Below are 21,861 nucleotides of genomic sequence, written 5' to 3' on the forward strand. Positions count from 1 at the left end.
TGGAGGGTAAAATATATAAATCCTTCAGTACTTACTGGTAAGTAGCTGCCCTACACCAAATATCCCTCCTACCGTCCAGTTTGTCTCAATGCTCAGCTGAAGAATCATTGGACCTCTCCACAAACCTACAACTAGAAGATTAACATCTGGTAAATTAGGGATCTTCAAATCTTCTCTTCTAATTGGTCAGTGCCTGGTACCACAAGGATTGATAAATATTCTAAGTATCATCCTACTATAAATTTAACCCACACCTTTTCCCCTTTACAATGTCTTTGTGCTTCTGTTTTACCTAACTTGAATCTTCTTTCTTTTGTACCTATTCTGACTGCCACTTTAAGTTCTACATTATGAGTCAGATCAAGCATCACCTATTCTGTGAAATTTTCCTACATTCCACAAGGAAGATTTATGTTCTCTTGTTTTATATTTCTTTTATTTTTAGTATATAATCTCATGATTGTAATGATCTCATAATGGGAATCTGTATATATGACTCCTTCCTGATTAGAGGCAGTGTCATTTCCTCTGGGCATCTCTAGTGCTTAGGAAAGTGTGTGAATAAATAAAAAACGATGTACTTGTTGATTGAAACAATGAATGATTGGTTAGATTAACCAGTAGGTAGAATGGCTAAAGAGCTTATAAACATGTGGTTGAGGATATATGGGGGAAGATTCAAATACAATAAAACTGTCTAATTGGAGTTTTAGAGAGGCAAGCCTAGAATATGAGCAAGAAAGAAAATTGACCAATTGGTGAGTTCATGTTCAATTATTTGTCATTAGCCAAGACAATTAAGAATGAACTATTATGAAAATGATTCATTTTTATTTGCTTATAGAAGACAAAGAAAGCTAATGAACTCTACTATACCAACCTCATTTCTTATTATAGAATTTTAAATATTGATAGATTTGTAATTTGCTGAGCATCTATTTTATAATTGAGCACTATGTGTTAAGTAAATTATAATACATAATTTGTTATAATTGAGACTCTATTTGTAATTTACTGAGCACCAATGTACTATATATTCTGTGCTAAGGACAGAATCAAGTTATAGAAATAAATATTAACCACCCCACATTAATTTCTAATTATTTATAAAAACTCCTTGTTAACTTTTTTGTCTCCTCCACTGTAGCAGAGATTTCTTAAAGATGGGCAAATTAATATAGGTCTGGAACACACTCATTGCTAAATAAATACTGAATGAATAGATTAAGCGTTAGGGTTTACTAATGATATTTAAAAAAAAAACCCAACCAAACCTCACTATCAATTCATCAGTCTGCCTTTGCTTTGCAGAACACATTTACATTTATCCAATCATTTAGCCTCCTCAACTGATTTGAATTACAGTTATTATCATCATTTTGGAGACGAGAAAACTGACTAACACACTTATTCCAAGTAACAAGCAAGTAAGCAGGAGTAACTGGACGTAAGCCCAGATTCTTCAAAAAACACGAGGAGCATTTTTTTTTTTTTTTAATCACACTCTGTGGCCTTCATGAGGGTTTGGCTCGCAATAAAAAACTGAATAACAGGGATACAACAGGTGGAAAGGTATAACTGGAAGCGCTTGTTCTGGAAGAGAATAACTGAAAGAAAAGATGTGTTTGCGCCATTCCCTCCTGACTTACACAGTTTAAAGTATATTTTCCGAGTTTTTAATATAAACGATAAAGTAACATGCTACAGTCTTTTTCGAAAACCTTGCCCTAGCTTTTTTAACTTTCACCCACCTATTTCCTTCCTTCTTTCCTGAGGCTCATAGAGGGCGCTCACAAAGTGCTACCACCGGTTGAGCGATGCGCCACTCAAAAAACACACCTCACTGCAACTAAAGGGCGCAGCGCCACCACCTCAGACTAGCTTCTCTTTTCCACGGCAGGAGGCGGGGCCAATATTTCTCATTCAAATTAAAACCCTGGAGATTTGCATGGGGAACAGCCAATCCGGGAGCCTATTGGCTGAAAGCACGGCGGGCGTGGCCAATATTACGACCACCAAGCCCCGCCTACAATAATTTGCATAACGGCCCCGGCGCGTGCAGGGGAGAAGCGGGTTTGTTTTTGAATCTGCGGAGGCGGCGGCGGAGGCAGCGGCGGCGCGGCGAGTGGGGAGCGCGAGACTGAGGCGGCAGCGGTGGGGACGGCTGCGCGGGACGACTCTTTAGGACGGAACTTGGTTCCTCCAGCCTCATCTCCCGCCCCGAAAGGTATATGTGAGTCCCAGGGGCTGTTATAACCACATTTTATTAAATTACTATTGTATTTCTTAAGAGTCAAGACCGCATTATGGCGGCTGCGGGAGTTGTGTTTGCGCTTGCGCGGTTGCGGAGCTGCGGGCGGGCGCTGCATGGGAGCACGTGATCTTGCGGGGTCGGGCTCTAGCTGCAGTTGTGCAGCTGGCGGGGCGGTGGCTGCGCAAGCGCAATATTCATTTTCAAGATCTAATGTTCTTGGACGCCATTCGGGTTCTAGATTTAATTTTTTTCTTTCTTGAGGGGTTTCGTTTTGTTAGGCGGGAATTCCTGTATTTTTCAAGGAAAACGTTTCTTTTATGCTGTATTCCTGTAGCGACTTAAGAGTTTTTTTTGTGTGTGTGTGTTTCTCCTATTCTCTGAGAAGCTGTGGACTTAATTTTGTGTAAAAATGATTGTCCATTTGTGGTTCTCGATTTTAATTTCACTTTAAGTGTATTGCTGGATTCAAGTTTTTATTTAGGGAGCTAAAGATCAGCACCTAGTGGTGTTCTCACGGGAAGTGCAATTATTTGAACTGCATATTTGCAAATACATTTTTAACCCTATCCTTACCAGTTTCATTATGGAATGTTTTCAAAATAGAAACAGTTTGAGGTTTAGAAATATGAGAGGGAGGGGACATTGGAAGAATCTATATAATGTTGTTTTAAAAAGAAATCTCAATCTCCTTAAGTATTTATATTTTTTAAAATAATTTGATCTTCAGTCGGTGGAGTTTTAATCAGTGGTGTGCCTCTAACCTTGCTTGCATTTGAGTTTTACATTTTTTCTATTTCTGATTGCATGTCTATTACTGCTTCAGTTAGATTATATTTTTTACTTTGACTTTTAAAATTGTAATGATATGTAAAATATAACTCTTAAACTCGGTAAATTTTCCTGATAAAGAATTCTACAAAGAACTCCCAACTACCCTGAGGCCTGAGGAGATTGTGAATCATCAATAAATCAGTTGATTAAAAAAACAGCCTGCTATATATAAATGTGTGTAAGATAGTTTGTGTTTGGTTTTTTAAGTTGTCTGTTCCTGGTTTTAGTTTCTTAAAGTACTTACAAGTATCCTGATTATTTTAGTTTAAAATGGTAGTGTCACTATATTTAAATCTTAGGTAAGCCTCTGGGAGAAGTTTTATACGATTTAATATAATTCTACCATTGTGCAAATTATTTCTTACTGGCCTGAAAACTTGTAAATGGTTGTCATAAATGTCATCTTTGGCTTGTATATACAACAACTGTTTTCTTGGTTGGTTATGTAACTCTGAAATTAGTCACCTGTCAAATGAAGAAGTGGCTGTCGCTTTATAATCTTGGTTGGTTTAGGGACTTTGTTGCCTACAGGTACTGTTAATAAGAATTAAATAGATGTAGTTGAAAGGAATACTTTTGGTTGATGGGTTTTTAAAAAATGACATCACACAGGGGATAGAATGCAATGATAGGAATAATTCTTTTTTTCTGAACAGAGTATTTGTTGTTGTGATATAATTTTTGAACCTCCTAAGTCTTTTACACAGAAATATATTTAGAGGGCAGTTGTGTGATTTTTCCCCTTTTATGCTTCCAGGTTGATTACCCAGCACACCCCTTCCATCTCCAGGTATAATTTCAAATATTTAAGAGTTGAAACATGTTTTTTTCTGTGTCTGTGTATACATACATAGTTAGGTTAAGAAAAGAACTTCTGTCATAGGGCATGTTTCATTCTGCACTTCCAGAAAAGTGAAATATTTTGTTTTATATATTTAAGTTTATGTTTTCATTTGCATATACAAATGATTGCCTCAGGTTAATGTTGAAGCTTATAAGAGGCACTTGACAACACTGAAGAACATAACGAACTATGTAAATACGTATTGGTAGGACAGTTTTGCTGTTAAACGTTTGTTAGAAAGGCAAGTATAGTTCTATAAACTTAAAACTAAGAATAATGTACTGTCTGAACATCTAGTATTTTTTGTTCATTAGTACTCTGTGAATAACAGGCATGATTTGGAATTTAAGTTACTATTAAGATTGAATGAATACTGAATGAATTCTGTTACTAGGAGTCAAAAAAAAATCCTTTTAGATTTGTACATTTTAAACAAAAAATTCAGGAAAAAAAGATTTGAATACTTAAGCCAAAGCCATTAAAGTTTGTGTTTTCTTTAAATTGTGATTTGAGTATTGATATTTAAAACTTTTTACTTGTTTTAGCACGTTTAGAAGGTGTCGAAAATTAATTAGAAATAAACACACTAAATGTTTTTGTGACTTTCCTATTTATTGATTGATCAGTTAGTTTATGTTTTGGATCATAATTTCATTTCTGCCTCTTAACCTGAGCATATACATACACACACAATGTCGTATTGTGGCTATTTACTTCCCTGGTGGCTCAGCGGAAAAGAATCCACCTGCAATGCAGCAGATGTATAGGAGACATGGGTTTGATCCCTGAGTTGGGAAGATCCTGTGGAGGAGGAAACGGCAACACATTCCAGTATTCTTGCCAGGGAAATTTGATGGACAGAGGAGCCTGGAGCATGCACACACACACAACCTAGTGTTATATTGTGGATATTTATCCATTTCATTGTTCTTTAGAAGTATGTTTTTCAAAAATGATTGCATAATATTCATTTTGTGAAAATATCCTAAATTATCAAATGTTCTTGAAATATGTTTTTGAACAGCCACATAATCAGTGTTTTTAATAAGAATGTACTGTGATTTTCCTTATTGAACATTTTGTTCATTTTGCATCTCTATTATAAATAAAGCTACAGTGAACATCTTGTACGTGAATCACAATCTATATCTTATTTCTTTGAAATTACTGTTTCAAAGGGCTTTTAAAGTAATTTACAAAATAGATAAAAACTTAGTTTTTTTGAAAAGCATTTCCCATGCCACCATGATTTTGGTGGTTGAGAAATAGTAGCTTTTTAACTTTTTTTCCTGGTAACTAGTGAAATTGAACTTTTAAATGTTTAATATATATGCAACTTTCTCATTTTTCTTGACTTTGCTGTTTGAGGATATTTTGTGTATCTTTTTTTGTGGTAAATGTTAATATTTTTCTTATTTGTTTGCAACAGTTGTTTGTGAGTATGAAAACTGCTTTTCATATTTTTTGCAGGGTTTTTTTTTTTTTCAGTTAAATTTTTAAAAACAATTGCTATGGGCTTCCAGGTGGAACAGTGGTAAAGAATCCACTTGCCAATGCAGGAGACACAAGGGATATGGGTTCGATTCCTGGGTTGGGAAGATCCCTTGGAGTAGCAGTGGCAACCCACTCCAGTATTTCTTGCCTAGAACATTACGTGGGTGGAAGAACCTGGCTGTCTACAATCTATTGGTTTGCAGATTTGGACGTGGTTTTACCCACTTAGAATTGTTATGTTTTAATGTAGTGATGTGCACTGCTTTTTCATTTATTATTTTTCCAGGACTTCTCTGCATAAAAAATATTACCTGTTATAAGATGAACTAAATGATTATTCTGTTTATTTTTTCCAGGTGTTTTAATTATCTTAAAAAATACATTTGCATCTACATAGAGTTTATTTTGACATTGGGTAAAGATGGGTTGCTAGTTTCAATCTTTTCCAAATACCTAATTTTCTTTGAATTTTGTGTTGGTGATTCATTTCTTATTGCTTTAAGATGCTTCTTTGACCATAACTTACTAGGTTTGAGATGTCAGTTCTGCTTCATTTACTAGGGCTATTTAATTACGCCCATTGACCTTTGGGGGATCTATAGATAGGTTTGAAAACTTGCATGGGTTCCATGATATACACAGTTTTATGTGAGTGAACATAATTTGCAAGTTTTTATGGGGAAAGAGTTACAGTTTTATCGGCTTCTCACAGGAATATTTTATGTAAAATTTAAAAGCAGGTTAACAACACTGTAACAGGGCCTTGTTTATGTAGCAGTACTACTTTATCTGCTGTAGTGCTATAGACTATATAAATATATGAAGGGAAAACACATAGCATTCCTTTTCATAATTTTCTAAGTGAGTTTTCCCCGCCTTTGTAATAAATTTGGCAAAGTTTTAAAACAGCCAAATATTTGAAGTTTTGTTTAGAGTTGCATGAAACCTAAGTTAGGATAATTTACATCTTTATACAGTTTTGTTTTTAATTCACGAATATGCATTTCCTGTAGATCCCACAAAAATGTACTGTGTAGGAACTCTAGGAAAAATTGTGGTACTTGTTATTTTTTATTAAGGTGTTACTTTACTGGTTTCCTCTAATGGTATATTGTTAATAGGGATGATAAGGTAGAGGATGTAGGATTTCATTTTCATTTTTAATCTGCTTTAGGATATAACATCATGTTAATAGTGCAAGTATAAAGTTAGAAGTAAGAGAAATAGCTTGCTGAGGTAAAGTGTTCTATAATATTTAAAAACAATTTTTCTTCTTTGTTTAACATAGACCTTTTTTTTTAAATGGGAAAATTTTGAAACGTTATCTGATTCGTTTTTTGGTCAGTATGGAGCCTAGTAAATAATATGTAGTAAAGATTAAAATTTTTTCTTTTTAATCTCTTTGGTAACATTGACTATTTCTCTCATAAGGATGTTTCCCTAATTATTAGCATAAATTAATTCTCTATTAAATCTATTCTTTCTGCTGATTGCAGTGAAAAATATCTTGATTAATAGTGTATTTCAGTTGTAATTCTACTTTTAAAAATATTTTTATAAAAAGTACAGGAAAGAATATAAAATAATTGCCAAAATATTTATGTTGAATATAGTGAAACTTGAAAATTCGTGTCATGTGTGTAAAGGAGAAATCAAGGAAATAAAGATAAAAATCAAATGGTAAAATATCGGCTTTATAAAAATGAATCTAGGACAAGTTAGAAATTGTGTTACGATACTAAATTACTTTTCTTCAGTATTTTCTTTTTAATGGGAAATTTTGTCTTTGGGTATTTTTCAAGCAAATCCACTTATAGAAGTTTGCATATTTTTACTTTTTTGTGTATGACCTTTGCCCTTGAGCATTTTTCCTAGTTCTCTATTGTGATTCTTATGTTTCCAGACTATAATATATAAGTTGCAGTAAATTAAAGCGTCTGCCTACAATGCAGGAGACGCAGGAGACATGGATTTGATCCCTGGGTCAAGAAGATCCCCTGGAGAAGGCACTGGTAACCCATGCCAGTATTCTGGCCTGAAAAATCTCATGGACAGAGCAGCCTGATGGGCTACAGGCCAAGAGGTCACAAAGAGTTGGGTACAACTGAGCAACTAAGCACACAGCACAGTAGTAAATTAGGGAGAGGAGAGAAATGCTACTAGAAAAATGCATATGGATAGGGTCAGGAAGCGATGGCTGGCATCTTGATTGTGAATTGGGGTTAGGTATCAAGTGTGAGAACAAAAATTTGCAAAGTTAGTTTTGAGGTTATTTCGCTTGGGAATTGTTACTCCTAGAGACAAATCAGTATTTATAGAATGTTCATTATGGTAACTGAGGATCTTATTAACAATTCTGAATTATAGAGGATATCTAATGATTTTAAATTTGTTCAAGAAGGCAAAGAGGTTTAGATGTGATTTGGCTTAAAAAAAACTTCTATTACTTTGTTTTTAAGTTTTGAGATATAGGGAAATTCATATATTATCATACCTAGTTGTTCAAAGGAGTCACATGCAGAAAGAAGTTTGAGAGTAAAGATCTTACTTTCGAGTTCCTAACAGCTGTGAGGCATTATAGGGAAAAATTGGGTGATGTTTTAACAGTAAATTATAAGTATCATTGAGTAGTTCTGGGGAGTATTGTCCTTCTTAGTTTCTTATAGTACGCAGAAATTGCCTATCCATTAGTGGACCTTCTCTTTTCAAATTCTTGCCCATTTGATCTTGTTATGTTCTTTGGAGATTGCAAGACTAGAAATTACTTCTCAGTATTCTTTCTCAGACTGTCATGCAGTGTAGGGAGTAACTCAGTGGTCTTTTCTGTCGTTATAGTTTTTTTTCAAAACAGAAAAGTGAATTCCAAAGTTAAACTATGTTTATATATGCTTCAAGTTGTATGCTGAAATCCATTTTGTATTGGAGACAGTATGAGTGCTGGGCAGCATTTTCAGTGTTTTTAAGTGCTGCAAAATGAGAAAACCAGGGTATTAGTATTGATTTATAATGGAATGTTTCCAGGTTTGAATTTTGATCTTTGGGTTTTTTAATCTTTAAGAGAATGACTAGGACATCTCGTTGGTCCCCCTCCTAAAAAATGTGGCTGGCCTAAGGGTACAGTTGATTGTGTCTGCTTGACAGTCTTTATATAATAATTGGACTTATATAAACACAAATGTCTGGGAAATGAAGATGATCTATTAACTTTACTGTCAGAAATACTTTATTTGCATCTGCAATTTTTCATTGTTCAGAATATTATTAAAAAGTTTTGTGTTATTTTGTATCAGATAACTATGAATAACTGGCTTTATCCCTTTTGGTTTGAGAGGGAGGGAGAGCCCCTTTCTATGATGATGATGTGAGGTAGTTGTGTCATCCTTTCTCCCTCTCTTTGTTGTTTGTGTAATCCTATGCTACTTTGTGAAACATTGTTTTGGTAGGTACCCAGGAATTATGTGTATGGCACTTTTACATTCTAATAGAGAGCTTGGAGAAGGCAGTGGCACCCCACTCCAGTACTCTTGCTTGGAAAATCCCATGGACGGAGGAGTCTGTTAGGCTGCAGTCCATGGGGTCGCTAAGAGTCGGACATGACTGAGCAACTTCACTTTCACTTTTCACTTTCATGCATTGGAGAAGGAAATGGCAACCCACTCCAGCGTTGTTGCCTGGAGAATCCCAGAGACGGGGGAGCCTGGTGGGCTGCCGTCTATGGGGTCTCACAGAGTCGGACACAACTGAAGTGACTTAGCATAGCATAGAGAGCTTGAATTGGATGTAAAAATGGAGGTTCTTGGAACTAAAAGAGCTGTGAAAGAATCTCTCCTTGAGTCAGTAATTGTCAAAGATGATATCTTCCATTTTGTAGAAGCGTAAACTTAGATGTTAGGAAAAGATTCTGCTCTTTTGAGGACCAGGGACAAAAGAAAAAGAGATTGGTGAAACAATAATGAATGACTTTACTGCGTCAGCTCTTTCTCAGTTAAGACTTTTCAGCTTAGGTGTGTACCTGCCCTGTTACCTTTATTATATTAAATGTCTCAAGAAAAGAAATAAATGGGGAAACGAATGGAAAAGAGGCTGTTTTTTAACTTCCTTTGTTTTCTTTTGGGGCTTCCCTGGTGGCTCACAGGTTAAACTGTCTGCCTGCAATGCAGAGACCTGGGTTCTATCCCTGGGTCGGGAAGATCCCTTGAAGGAAATGGCAACCCACTCCAGTATTCTTGGCTGGAGAATCCCATGGACGGAGGAGCCTGGTGGGCTACAGTCCACAGGGTCAAAAAGAGTCAGACACGACTGATCGACTTCACTTTCACTTTCACTTTTGTTTTCTTTTAGGTAGTAAATGTCAGGAACTGTTGGAGTACAGTAAAGGCTAAACTTTTTGAGAAACTTAGTTTTAAGGATAATGAATGTTTATTTTTCTTATAAAGTAATACAGAGGAAAACTCTTCAGATGTGTAAGTGGCTTTGGCTTAATATTTGTGGTTTTCGTATGTCGAACATGGTTTCTAGGTTGAACGTGGATGATTTCACCAGCCAGGGACAGGGGAGAAAGAATAATGGGAGTGCACAATCATTCTTTTGAGAGCCTCATATGGATGTGGCATATATCGGTTTGATGCATGTTTTATGGATCTGTATGTAATCATTGGAACATACATAGCTGGGAGAGGAAGGCTGGGAAATGGAGTATCTGGCTGGACAACCATTCATTCAGCTAAAGTTAGAAAATTTTATGAAAGAAGGAAAGAAATGGATATTAGAGAACGTAGCATTTTCTGCTACTAAAGGAAGCTGGAGAAGTGGTCTCTAATTGATAATTTGATACTGAAAACTGACTCTCTGTTTTAAGACTTAAATCCAATTATAACTGTCTATAGCTTCCTTTGATGGGCTTCCCTGATTGTTCAGTGGGTAAAGAATCTACCTGTAATGCAGGAGACACAAGAGACATGGGTTTGATCCATGGGTTGGGAAGATCCCCTGGAGGAGGGCCTGGTAACCCACTCCAGTATTCTTGCCAAGAGAATCCCATGGACTGAGGAGGCTGGTGGACTGCAGTCCAAAGCTTCACAGAGAGTCAGATGTGCCTGACTGAGTAAACACACATGCATACACATACACATCTTCCTTTGAAATGAAATTTTGAGAGCTTTCCAGTCATGATTCCTGACTGAGATTCTAGTTACTATGAATATCTTATTAGGTAGAATTCTTTCTCTTTCTACTTGCCTCTGAAAACATTAAATCATGATGACTTTTGCAAGAACTCAATGTAATATCTTTGAATCTTGCCAGTTAACTTACTTTAAAAGGATGAAAGACTGTAGGTAAACTCTGACTGTTTGAACTGCTTCTTGTAGTTTCAAAGTTGAGTTTATGTTTGAATTTTCCAGATACTATTTTTCTTCCTTTATAACTATGTAAGTAAACTGTACTTTTTTCAAGATAGAAAATGTCATTTTTGAGGGCTTTGTAATATACATAGGTGAAAAAAAATGTGGCCATAAATTCTTTGCCTTCAGGTAAAACTTAACTGGTAAGTAATAAGTAGGTAAAAGTAGTTGTCTACAGATGATAAATATAACACAATAGATATTTGTGTGAGGCACAAAAAATGGGACTCTGTTAGATGGAGGTCAAGAAAACCTTAGAAAAATTGTATTTTAAAGGAAGAATTAGAAGGATATTCTTAGTAAAGGGTATTCAAAATCCCAGAGGTGGGAAAGTAGTATGTTTAGGAGAATATACTCATAATGTGCCTAATAAAGGATATTGTTATCCTGAGCTAGGAGTCTCTAATTTCTCTTTTTACTTTGTTCTACTTTGTATCTCTTTTAAAGGCTTTTATTCCTTTCAACTTTTATGTTTATAATTACTTGTGTAGAACTTTATAAGCATCCTGCAGTGAGGAATTTTATCTTATTGATGTATTTGACAAGTATCACATTGTAAAGACAAGGCCTTTTAATTAGGTATAAGACTGCTATTAAAATTATAAAGTTGCTTTCCACAATACCTACCTTATTATTCAGTAAATATTTGCTTATTGAAAGAACAGAACCCCTTTGTTTTAGGTGCCAAATAAAAAGGAGGGGGGTGGTGGTGAAGAAGGTGTTTTAACTCCTTTCATTTAACTCATGATAATCCACAGATGTCAGAACTTTTCAGAGAATAATTAACCATGAAGTTTCAAACCCACTGGATAAATTGTCAAAAGATTTGACAGACACTTTGCATCTGCAAAATTATAAATAGTTAAATAACTTTTGGAAAAAAAATCTTGAGTTTCATTCATTAAGAAATAGAAAAAAAATTAAGAAAACACTTTTGCTTAACTATTAGTAAGTTCTTAAAATATAAATCTGAAGGACAGATGTATGCAAATTAATAAGGGTTTGATGAAAAGGTGGAATGACTTAATTTTGTGTCGTTTGTGTGATTGTCTTCTTCCCCGTAAAACTTAAGTGATATAATAGTGGGAAGATTAAAAATATGCAAGCAAATTAAGAAGAAGAAAAAGAAGAAAAGGCAAAGAATTTTCCTAAAGCCATTTAGTAATACAGTGAAATGGAACATATAGTAATTTTGTCTTGGAGCCTGGCCAACTAGTGTCTCGGAACAGTATTTCTTACACAAAATGATGATACCACCTACCTGGTAGGCTTATTTTGAGGATTAAATGAGGTTAGTTATATAAAATGCTTAGCACTTGTTCCTGACATACTTTTCAGATTTGACTTCAATCAGTTGATGAATCTTTTAGTAAGACATGAGTATTTACTAAGAGGCAACCATGAGCAGCTGTAGAGAGCCCGTGGAAACAGTATCAGACTTTATTTTTTGGGGCTCCAAAGTCACTGCAGATGGTGATTGCAGCCATGAAATTGAAAGATGCTTACTCCTTGGAAGGAAAGTTATGACCAACCTGGATAGCATATTCAAAAGCAAGACATTACTTTGCCAACAAAGGTCTGTCTAGTCAAGGCTCTGGTTTTTCCAGTGGACATGTATGGATGTGAGAGTTGGACTATGAAGAAAGCTGAGTGTGGAAGAATTGATGCTTTTGAACTGTGGTGTTGGAGAAGACTCTTGAGAGTCCCTTGGACTGCAAGGAGATCAGTCCTGGGTGTTCTTTGGAAGGACTGATGCTAAAGCTGAAACTCCAATACTTTGGCCACCTCATGTGAAGAGTTGACTCATTGGAAAAAACTCTGATGCTGGGAGAGATTGGGGGCAGGAGGAAAAGGGGATGACAGAGGATGAGATGGCTAGATGGCATCCACCGACTCGATGGACAATGAGTTTGAATGAACTCCAGGAGTTGGTGATGGACAGGGAGGCCTGGCGTGCTGCAGTTCATGGGGTCGCAAAGAGTTGGACACGACTGAGTGACTGAACTGAACTGAAGTACAAGGAGGTATATAGAAAATGACAGTATTCTTGATTACTGGAGTTAGAACTTTAGGTGTTTAAGAAATAACTTAAAAGAGTAAGTTTGATAATACCACTCCCTAGTAGGAAAAATATGCATTCAGAAAAGTAGTTTATTTGTAAAGGTTTGTAAGAGAGTCCAGATTTAGGATTTATTCATTAAATTAAAACAAAAAAAACAGAAAACACCACTAGAATATTTAAAGAATAAAAATCTTTCAGGGATATTGAATTCACCAGCCTCATGATGAAAAAGCAGCCATTTTCTCACATTAGTTACGTATCTTCAAGGTTTATCATAATTCTTCAGACTGTCGTCATTGTCAGAGTTAGAAATGAAGTCATTTATTTGGGGGGCTAGGTCCATACAGAATTATCCTGTTTTCTTTTTGTAATTTTAGGGTGCAGTGTGATCCCTCACTGCTTATTTACCTTGCTGGACATGCTAACTTAAAATTGAGGCAAAACGAAGTGTCAGTTTTCTTCCATAACCCTTCCTGTGACCAGGTTTCTACCCCATAAGGCATAGACTTGACCATATAAGTTTGTTTAATGATTTTCCAATTATTTTATTTTGATGTTTTATTTGACTGCTTTATTGATCTAACACAGTACTGTTAAGTATAGAAGGGCTTCCTTTTATCTGCTTAACAAAACTATATATGTTTGATATGAATTAACTTGTCTAGTTGTTTTATAAAGTATAATAATTTACTTATTTATCTGCTTGATTACAAGATTAGGAGCTAAGAGCCATCTAATTTATTTCAGTGAGTTTTCACCTGGTGTACTTAAAGCTGTACTGTGTCATGGTTCTTTAAGATTCCCACATTTTTCCTTGTCTGTCAACAAGTGATATTCTTTATTCCTCTGAGCTGGGAATCTGTTAAGTTATGAAAAAGATACTATAATGATTTCCTGTGAAGACTTAAACAAGGCATCATTTCTATGCTTGAGGTGCAGTCCTTGTTCCCTGTCATAACTAATTAAAAGAGATTTGTTTTTAAATATCACCTGTCTCTGTGGTCATGGTTACAAATTTGATTTATCCAGTTTTATCCTGGAAGGAAGGAAAACAAATTCTTATTGAGACTATGTATGTGAGTTCATAAAAAGTAGAGAGACTCAGTTATGCTACTTTATACAAGATTTAATCATTCTTCTAAGTAGTTTTTAAACAAGGCCAATCAGTATATTTAGTATTTTTCTATAGAATTGTGCTTAAAATAACCTGATGGTTTATTAACTTACAACCTATATTAAGATCTTTCATAGAATATTTTTTTCTCCTGAATTCTGAGGGTATTGGATCAAGAGACTATTTAAATAATCATTTGTACAAAATATATCTTAAATTAAGAGTTAAAGGTAGATTAAGAAGATAGTGCTTTTCTTATATGACCATTAAAAATAAAATGTTAACTGCAATTAGTTAACTACAATGTAAACTAAATTAAACTTTAGTCCTAGGTAATTCTTACTCTCCGTTCTAGGGTTAAGTAATTTACTTAAAGTTTTCTACATTGAACTAAGAGAATTGTGGAAGTCTTGACTCACTTTCTTGATATAGTTATGACAGAAGTTGATCATGAAGGTAACTTTATACTAGGATGTGTGTATCCATGAATCTCATCTGTATAATAGTTGAGATGTAGTCCAGTCTGACTCTGGGCAACCCTACAGACTGTAGCCTGCTAGGCTCCTCTGTGCATGGGATTCTCCAGGCAAGAATACTGAAGTGTATCACCATTCCCTTTTCCAGGGGATCTTCCCCATCCAGGGACCAAACCCACTTCTCTTGTGTCTCCTGCATTGGCAGGTGGGTTCTTTACCACTAGCGTCACCTGGGAAGCCTGATAGTACAATTGGTACAGTTCTTTACTAAGGACTTTCTATGTTTGTTAAGAAGACACCCGCCTTCCCCTACCCATCCAGCTTCAGTGGCAGGAAGGATCATGATTCATTTTTGTTTCTTAATTCTCGTTGCTCTGGGCTACCTACTCACTTTCTACATCTGGTACACTACTTTCATCCTTAAAATTTTATTCACTGTTGTGGGGATTTCTCTTACCCCTCTTTTGTGTAGGTCTTTTGTTTTCTGTGTGCTATATCTTTTTATTGACTTACTCTGTTATTAGGAGGAGTGGACCACATTCTCTAGTAGCTTTTTGAGAAAGCGTATATGGGAAATAAGTTTTTTGAGACCATGTGTGTCTGAAAATTGTCATTTTATATTTTTATGCTTGATTGATAGTTTGGCTAGGTATACAAGGCTAGGTTGGAAATCATTTTACTTTAGAATTCTAAAGGCACTCTATTCTCTTCTTGCTTATGTTACCACTGAGAAATTTGAGGCCATTCTTATTTTTGATTTTTTTCTCTCAATGGAAGCATGTAGAATCTGTTATTACTTTCCAGGTTTTCTGAAATTTCACTTTAATTCCTTGATATTGATCTATTTATTATTGTTTCCTGGAATTCATCAGTCCCTTTCAGTTTAGCAGCTGTTGTCTTTCAACCCTGGAATTTTTCTTAAATGATTTTACTGGTGATATCTCCTGCTATTCTATCATTCCAAGGTGAATTTTCGGGTAGATACTCACATTTTTTTTCTCTTCTGTTTACAACTTTGTCTTTTTGCTCAGGTAGATTTTTTATCATGAGGTCCTTCTGTTGAAGGACCTTCTTTTTCTTTTTTCTTTTTGTCATGTTCTTAATTTCTCCTGTTTATTCTTTGCCTGTAGTATTCTATTCTTGACACATGAATGCAGCATCTTTTAATATATGTGGATATTAATTTATTTTTGAAGTGTTCTCCCTGTGTAGTCTGTTGCTATGTGTTTTATTTTTTGTCTTCCATATTAGACTTTTCTTAGTTGTCTTTCTCTTTCTTGCCTGACTGTATAATATATTGTGGCAGAGTAAAAAGTTGATTAGAATATCTAAATTTGTCAGTTTTAGACTTCATTATGGGCTGGTCTGGGTGGGCTGTTTTTGGAGAGTTCCCAAGACCTAAGGTCTTGTGTCTGTGCTTGTTATATACCCTTAGAAAGTAGTCTTTCATTTTCATACATGGAGATTAAGGATATTGCCAGCATTCTGAAAGATAAATGAAGGAAGAGGACTGGATTGTCTTCAGTGAGCACTCAGTCCCTCTCTTTTTCATATGCTACTCTCAGTTTTTAAAAAAAGTTTTTGTTTTATGTTGGAGTACAGCTGATTAACAATGGTGTGATAGTTTCAGGTGGACAGCAAAGGGACTCAACCATATATATACATGTATTCATTCTCCCACAAATTCCACTCCCATCCAGGCTGCCACATAACACTGGCTGTGCTGTGCTGTGCTTAAGCCCAGTCATGCCTGACTCTTTGTGACCCTGTGTACTGTCACCTGCCAGGCTCCTCTGTCCATGGGGATTCTCTAGGCAAGAATACTAGAGTGGATTGCCATGCCCTCCTCCAGGGGATTTTCCCAACCCAAGGATTGAGCCTAGGTCTCCTGCATTGCAGACAGATTCTTTACCATCTGAGCCACCAGAGAAGCCCAAGAATACCAGAGTGAGTAGCCTGTCTCTTCTCCAGAGGATCTTCCTGACCCAGGAATCGAACTGGGGTCTCCTGCTTTGCAGGCAGATTCTTTACTAGTTGAGTTACTACACTCCTTTTAAACTGTGGATGTTGTTTTCAGATCTTTGCTAGGATTGGGGAGAGCAGGCATTCAGTAGAATGTGGTAAGGACATCTAGAGATTTCACTGTTTCACAAACAGCTTTCACTAATATTCTCTTTTTTAGTCATGCCATCCTACTATTTGCTCTGTTGACCTCAATTTCCAAAGTGCTTAGTTCTTCTGGTTTCTATGTCTTTTGAAGTTTCTGCCATGTAAATCAAATTGGTTCCTAACTTATCCCCTATGCAACTTAGAATGTAGTGTTTTGGGAATGGCTTAGTTAGTTACCAGTGATTCTGCTTATTTTCCAGTTCCCAGAAATCTTTGTAGCTATTGTCCCTCTTACTTTTCTCTTTGTTCTTGAGGATTCATGCCTTCAAAAAATACCTCCAGTGTAGGTTAATGGGATTTGAGTGAGTGAAGTTAGGTGTTTTCAGTTTACCATCTTAATAACCTTCTAATGTTACTTTTAATGTTGATAGTAACCTGTGTAATTAAAATGTATTAACAAAATTAATAAAAATGTATTTTATACTTAATACAGTGAAGCCATTTGTTTAGGTTCCATGGAAGTTTCAACATTCTACATATGCAAAGTTTTCTAATAGTGTGATATGTGATATATTAAAACTATAGTAGTTGACTAAAGTTAATTCTCTTATAGTTCTTTTTCATTACTACTTGTGTGACCCTTGGCAAATGATTATATTCTCTAGTCATAAAATGTTTGAGATTATAGTACCATTATTTTACATGGTCATAGTAAGAATGAAATGAGAGTGCTAGTTTTATTTAGGAAAAGGGTAAAACATTGAGTAGTCATGGAGATGTTTACCTTACATTAGAAATGCCTTCCAGATGTGTTTGCTTTTACAAATTAACATTAATTGGGTTTATTAAGACTCTACCTAAAACAAGTTGATTATAATCTGACATTATATAATCAAGCTGTACTCTTTCTTAGTAGTATTGAAAATTTTTAAAGTAGATAATATGGTTATATTTGTAATTTTCTATAGTTTTTTTTCAGAATTCAGCTATTCTAAGAATGTGTTCTCTCTCTCCTGTATAGTGCCTATTAAACACTTTAAAAACTGAAAAATGCTCTACAAAAGATATTTTTTCCACCTTGGGTTTTGAAGTGCAGAGTTTTTTAAGTTGACAGTTAAAAACTTAGCTGACATATTCTTCCTAGAGAATAAGAGTTGAGATCCTAAAAATGAAGGTTCTTAAAGATGTAGAATTTTCAGAGATTTTTGTGGAAGAAATGAAAACACAGGGAATTACCCTGGATATGTTCAAGTGCCTCCTGGTTTATAGTCTATGGGAACTTGAGTAGAATTTGTATCCTGCTGTTGTGTGTAAAGTTGTGTAAGTCTTTTAATTATGTTGAATTGGTTCATAGTGCTTGTCAGGTCTACTATATCCTACTTTTCTGTCTGTTCTATTAATTTTTGAGAGTTTGATATTGAAACTCCAGCTAAAAATCTTCATTTACTTAAGATAATTGTAATATATAGTGGAACTATATATAACTTATGTTCTGTATGTTCCAAGTCTCTTGTAAATGTTTTATAGTACTTTCATAATTTAAAAGACAAGAAAAGAGAAAGACAAGTACCGTAAGATAGCACTTATATATGGGCTTTGAAGTTTGACACAGATGAGCATATCTACAAAACAGAAGCATACTCATAGACGTTGAGAACAGACTTGTAGTTGCCAAAGGAGTAGGGTGGGGTTGGGGAGGGATTGGGAGTTTGGGGTTAGTAGATGCAGACTGCGTGTTATATAGGGGAATGGATAAACAACAAGGTCCTACTGTGTAGCACAGGAAACTGTATTCAGTATCCTGTGACAAACCATAATGGAAGAGAATATGAAAAGTTATATATGTGTATGACAGTCACTTTGCTGTACAGTAGAAATTAACACAATGCTGTCAATCAACTATACTTCAATAAAATGCATTTTTAAAAAATTAAAAAACACAAGGAATTAATTCCAACTCACCAAATATTGAGCAAATAAATACTGTGTTTCACACTATGGAAGTGAGTGGAAAATGAATTAGGTTGTGATTTCTGTCCTATAAGGACTCATATGTAAAGATGTCAATGACAAAAGATGCTGAGTATGTTGGTGGTATGTATAAAAGATCTTGAGAGAGTAAGTACACCTGGTTTGGGGTTTGTGCACAATAAGGGGAAAGGAGAGCAAAAAAAGGATTGTCAGTGATAAGATAATTTAGGTTGAATTACGAATAGGATTTATTGAGTAAACCAGCATAGTTTTTTGGGATAAGGAGTGAAACTGGCAATGACACCAGTTCTCTGAGTAGCAGCCTAACCATTATTCTAAGTTGTTTATGTGTTGCATAGAAACAGAACCAATGTAGGAAGGGATGGACAAAGCTCAAGTAGGCTTAGGCTGAGTGTAGCCTAGACTATATTTTAGCTATTAGCACTTTCATGAAGTTATTTAATCTCTGAGCCTGTTTCCTCAATCACGAATCAGAGAAAAAGCTACTTTGTAGGGTTAGTGTGAGAATTACTTTAAACAATGTATATAAAACATGAAATCTTGATTTATGTTAATGTACTTTTCTACTCCTTTGTCTTCTTAAAGCCCCTTGCATGTAGACAATCGATATATTTATTGATTTGACTCAAAGTGTCTTGGGATAATAGAATATAAATAAGTGAAAGTGAAGTTGCTCAGTCGTGTCCGACTCTCTGCGACCCATGGACTGTAGCCCACCAAGCTCCTCTGTCCATGGGATTCTCCAGGCAAGAATACTGGAGTGGGTTGCCATCGGTAGTAAATTGGTTGTAGTGGCTGGAGGAGGATTGGTATAAGGAGGGAACTTAGATTATGTTTCTTATTTTGAAATCTGAATTGGGTGAAAAGGTGGCTCTTATAGCCAATAAGAGCTATTGGGAAGATCCCCTACAGGAGGGCATGGCAACCTGCTCCAGTGTTCTTACCTGGAGAATCCCCATGGACAGAGGAGTCTGGCGGGCTGCATACAGTCCCTGGGGTCGCAAAGAGTGGGACACAAGGAAGCGACTAAGCACAAATAGCCAATAGCCAGCAGCTTAGCTTGCCCTGGAAAGCTTAGATTGAGAAAAAAGTATTTAGTATTTACATTGGAAAGGTATTTGGCAAGACATAGGAGGTTTAAGGAGTGCGGGGGAGCACCCTATACTTGAAGGTATGTTACACAGTGTAAATCTTTGTAGAACAAGCTTCCAAAAGAATCTGCTGCTTGAATATCAACTGCTGTTCATCAGGCAGCTCAAAATGTTTTGGTTGTTTGTTTCGCCATTAACCTTAGCCACATTCTGGTGCTACAGTAATGTCTGTCCTGTTAGAATCTTTCCCGGTTTACCAATTTCTTGCTTTTAACAAATAGATCTGAGCTACCCTCAGAGAATCCATTATATTTTTGAAGAATTAATGTGGCTTGGATCAAGTATTAATATCAACTTTTCTTCCCCTAATGCAGGACTTAAAGCAGTTTACATTGTCTGACTAATCTCATGAAGGATAAATAAGGACTTTTAAAAAGCAGAATTTTTTTTTAACCTTTATTATGGACAATTTCAAATGTATAGAGAAATAGAATGAAATAATGAGCTCCATGTGCCCATCACTCAGCTTACACAATCATTAGTTTTGGGGGCCAATCTTCTTTTGGCTAATCCCTACCACACCCTTAGCAAGTTTTCATAAATACTTACCTTTAGTGGTGGATAGAGACAAGAGAGCACAAGGCAGCTAAATTTAGGAAGGTAAACCAAGTAAGAGAAAAGGAAAAGATGGATTTCCTAGCTGATGTGAGTTATCAAGCAAACAGGTTCTTTCTATGCTTTTGTCCTTTTTCTTTTAATGGTTGGTTAATGCTAAAAACTAATTCTTGTTGTTAATACACCCACTTTTTTCCCTTGAGGGTGTCTACATTCTTTATTTTTATTTGCTTTTCACCCATGTCAAAATGTTGAGAGGTCTGTGCCAGGGCATGAAATTAAATTTGCCCTGGGACCAACCACTCACCTGGAGATGTCTTTGTGACCATCTGGGCTACAGACTAGAAGAAATTTTTTTTACCTTTATTGCAGGTTACTTAAAATAAGCTTTGTTGCCATTTCAGCTGTAAAGTCTCTAGTCCTCCCCAGTACTTATTTAAAATTATTGTCAAGAGTGAAAAATCTGATTGGAAGGTTTAACCATTGGCTAGATTTGAGCACTTTTTGGAGCTTAGATTCTGTGGGAAAATCTTTAACTAGCCTTCTATAAATTGAAATTGATTATCAGGATTTAAAAAACTTAATTTTCTAGAAATTATAAAAATTGGCACTCTTTTCATGTAAAAAGTACTATAAAAGAGTTAAAAAAAAAAGACCTTGAGCAGAGTTTGACTTTTTTTTTTTTTTTTTCTGGACTGAAATGGAGGCTTTCTTTCAAGCGAATTCCCTGATGTTTGCTGTGTGTGATTTGGCTCTATCTCTGTAACTGCTAATATGTGGCATGGACTTTAAGCTGTTTGGGATCAGGATGTACCCAAACTCTGTATTGCAAGTCGGGATCCGCAGGCATTATGTTACACAACTGGCTTGCTGCCTTCTGTTTTCTGTGTTCTGAGTAGCTGCATTGTTTGTTGCAGTATATGCATTAGCTGTTGTCAGTGTTCAGTTTCCTGCAGGCTGACATAGTGGGAGGGGCTTTGTTTGATACATAGCTGAGTTTCCACTGTGTGAGTTCTTGAGTGCACACTGCAGCCATCTTAATTACACTTTAGTGCAACTGAGACAGTGCAGCTGTCTCAAAATGGCTGCTAACCTAGTCTTTGTAACTGCTTAGGCAGCCACTATGCCACTAAGGAGACCTGTCACTTGCATCAGGACCAGAGGTAAGAACCAATTACTCTTGATCTCTGAACATTTTAATTAAAAAATATTTGCATTTTACTAAGTTTATATAGGAAGGTGAACTTAGAGCTTGCTGGCTAAGAAGTTGAAATGTTTGCTGATAGAACCTATAAGCCTCTTTTATGGAAATAGTACATAGCATGCTGAGGTCAAAGGTTAAATTCCTGTAATTTCTCACCATCTTATGCTCTGTCATTACCAGAACATTTGATCACCACAGTAATGCTTTTCTGGCCCTGATTAACTTCATGTTCCTTTTATGTTGGAAAATTCAGTGCTTGTTATTTATTTGTAGAAACAAAGAACAGTATATTATCTCAGATTTTTTTTTTTTTTAAAGAAGCCATAAATAAGTCTTGTTTTGCATGAAAATTGTGATTTTTCTAAATTTGTAT

The 21,861-nt window shown here is 35.7% G+C and overlaps 1 protein-coding gene across 5 annotated transcripts in view; it reads left to right on the plus strand.

The window, feature by feature from the left end:
- The first annotated feature begins 1,954 nt into the window (after positions 1-1,954).
- The window catches only part of ATF7IP (activating transcription factor 7 interacting protein), a 115,164-nt gene continuing 95,257 nt past the window's right edge, over positions 1,955-21,861 (plus strand). For 2 of the 5 annotated variants that reach the window (XM_010858713.1, XM_010858719.1), the window contains exon 1: positions 19,541-21,447. The gene's annotated coding sequence lies outside the window, so the exon portion shown is untranslated. Of the gene's footprint in view, positions 2,228-3,842; positions 3,876-19,540; positions 21,448-21,861 lie in introns of those variants that run through there. The other 3 variants (XM_010858714.1, XM_010858711.1, XM_010858718.1) reach the window with 3 other exon arrangements.

This window comes from Bison bison, unplaced genomic scaffold, assembly GCF_000754665.1.
Source record: "Bison bison bison isolate TAMUID 2011002044 unplaced genomic scaffold, Bison_UMD1.0 scf7180017864390, whole genome shotgun sequence".
NCBI lineage: Eukaryota > Metazoa > Chordata > Mammalia > Artiodactyla > Bovidae > Bison > Bison bison.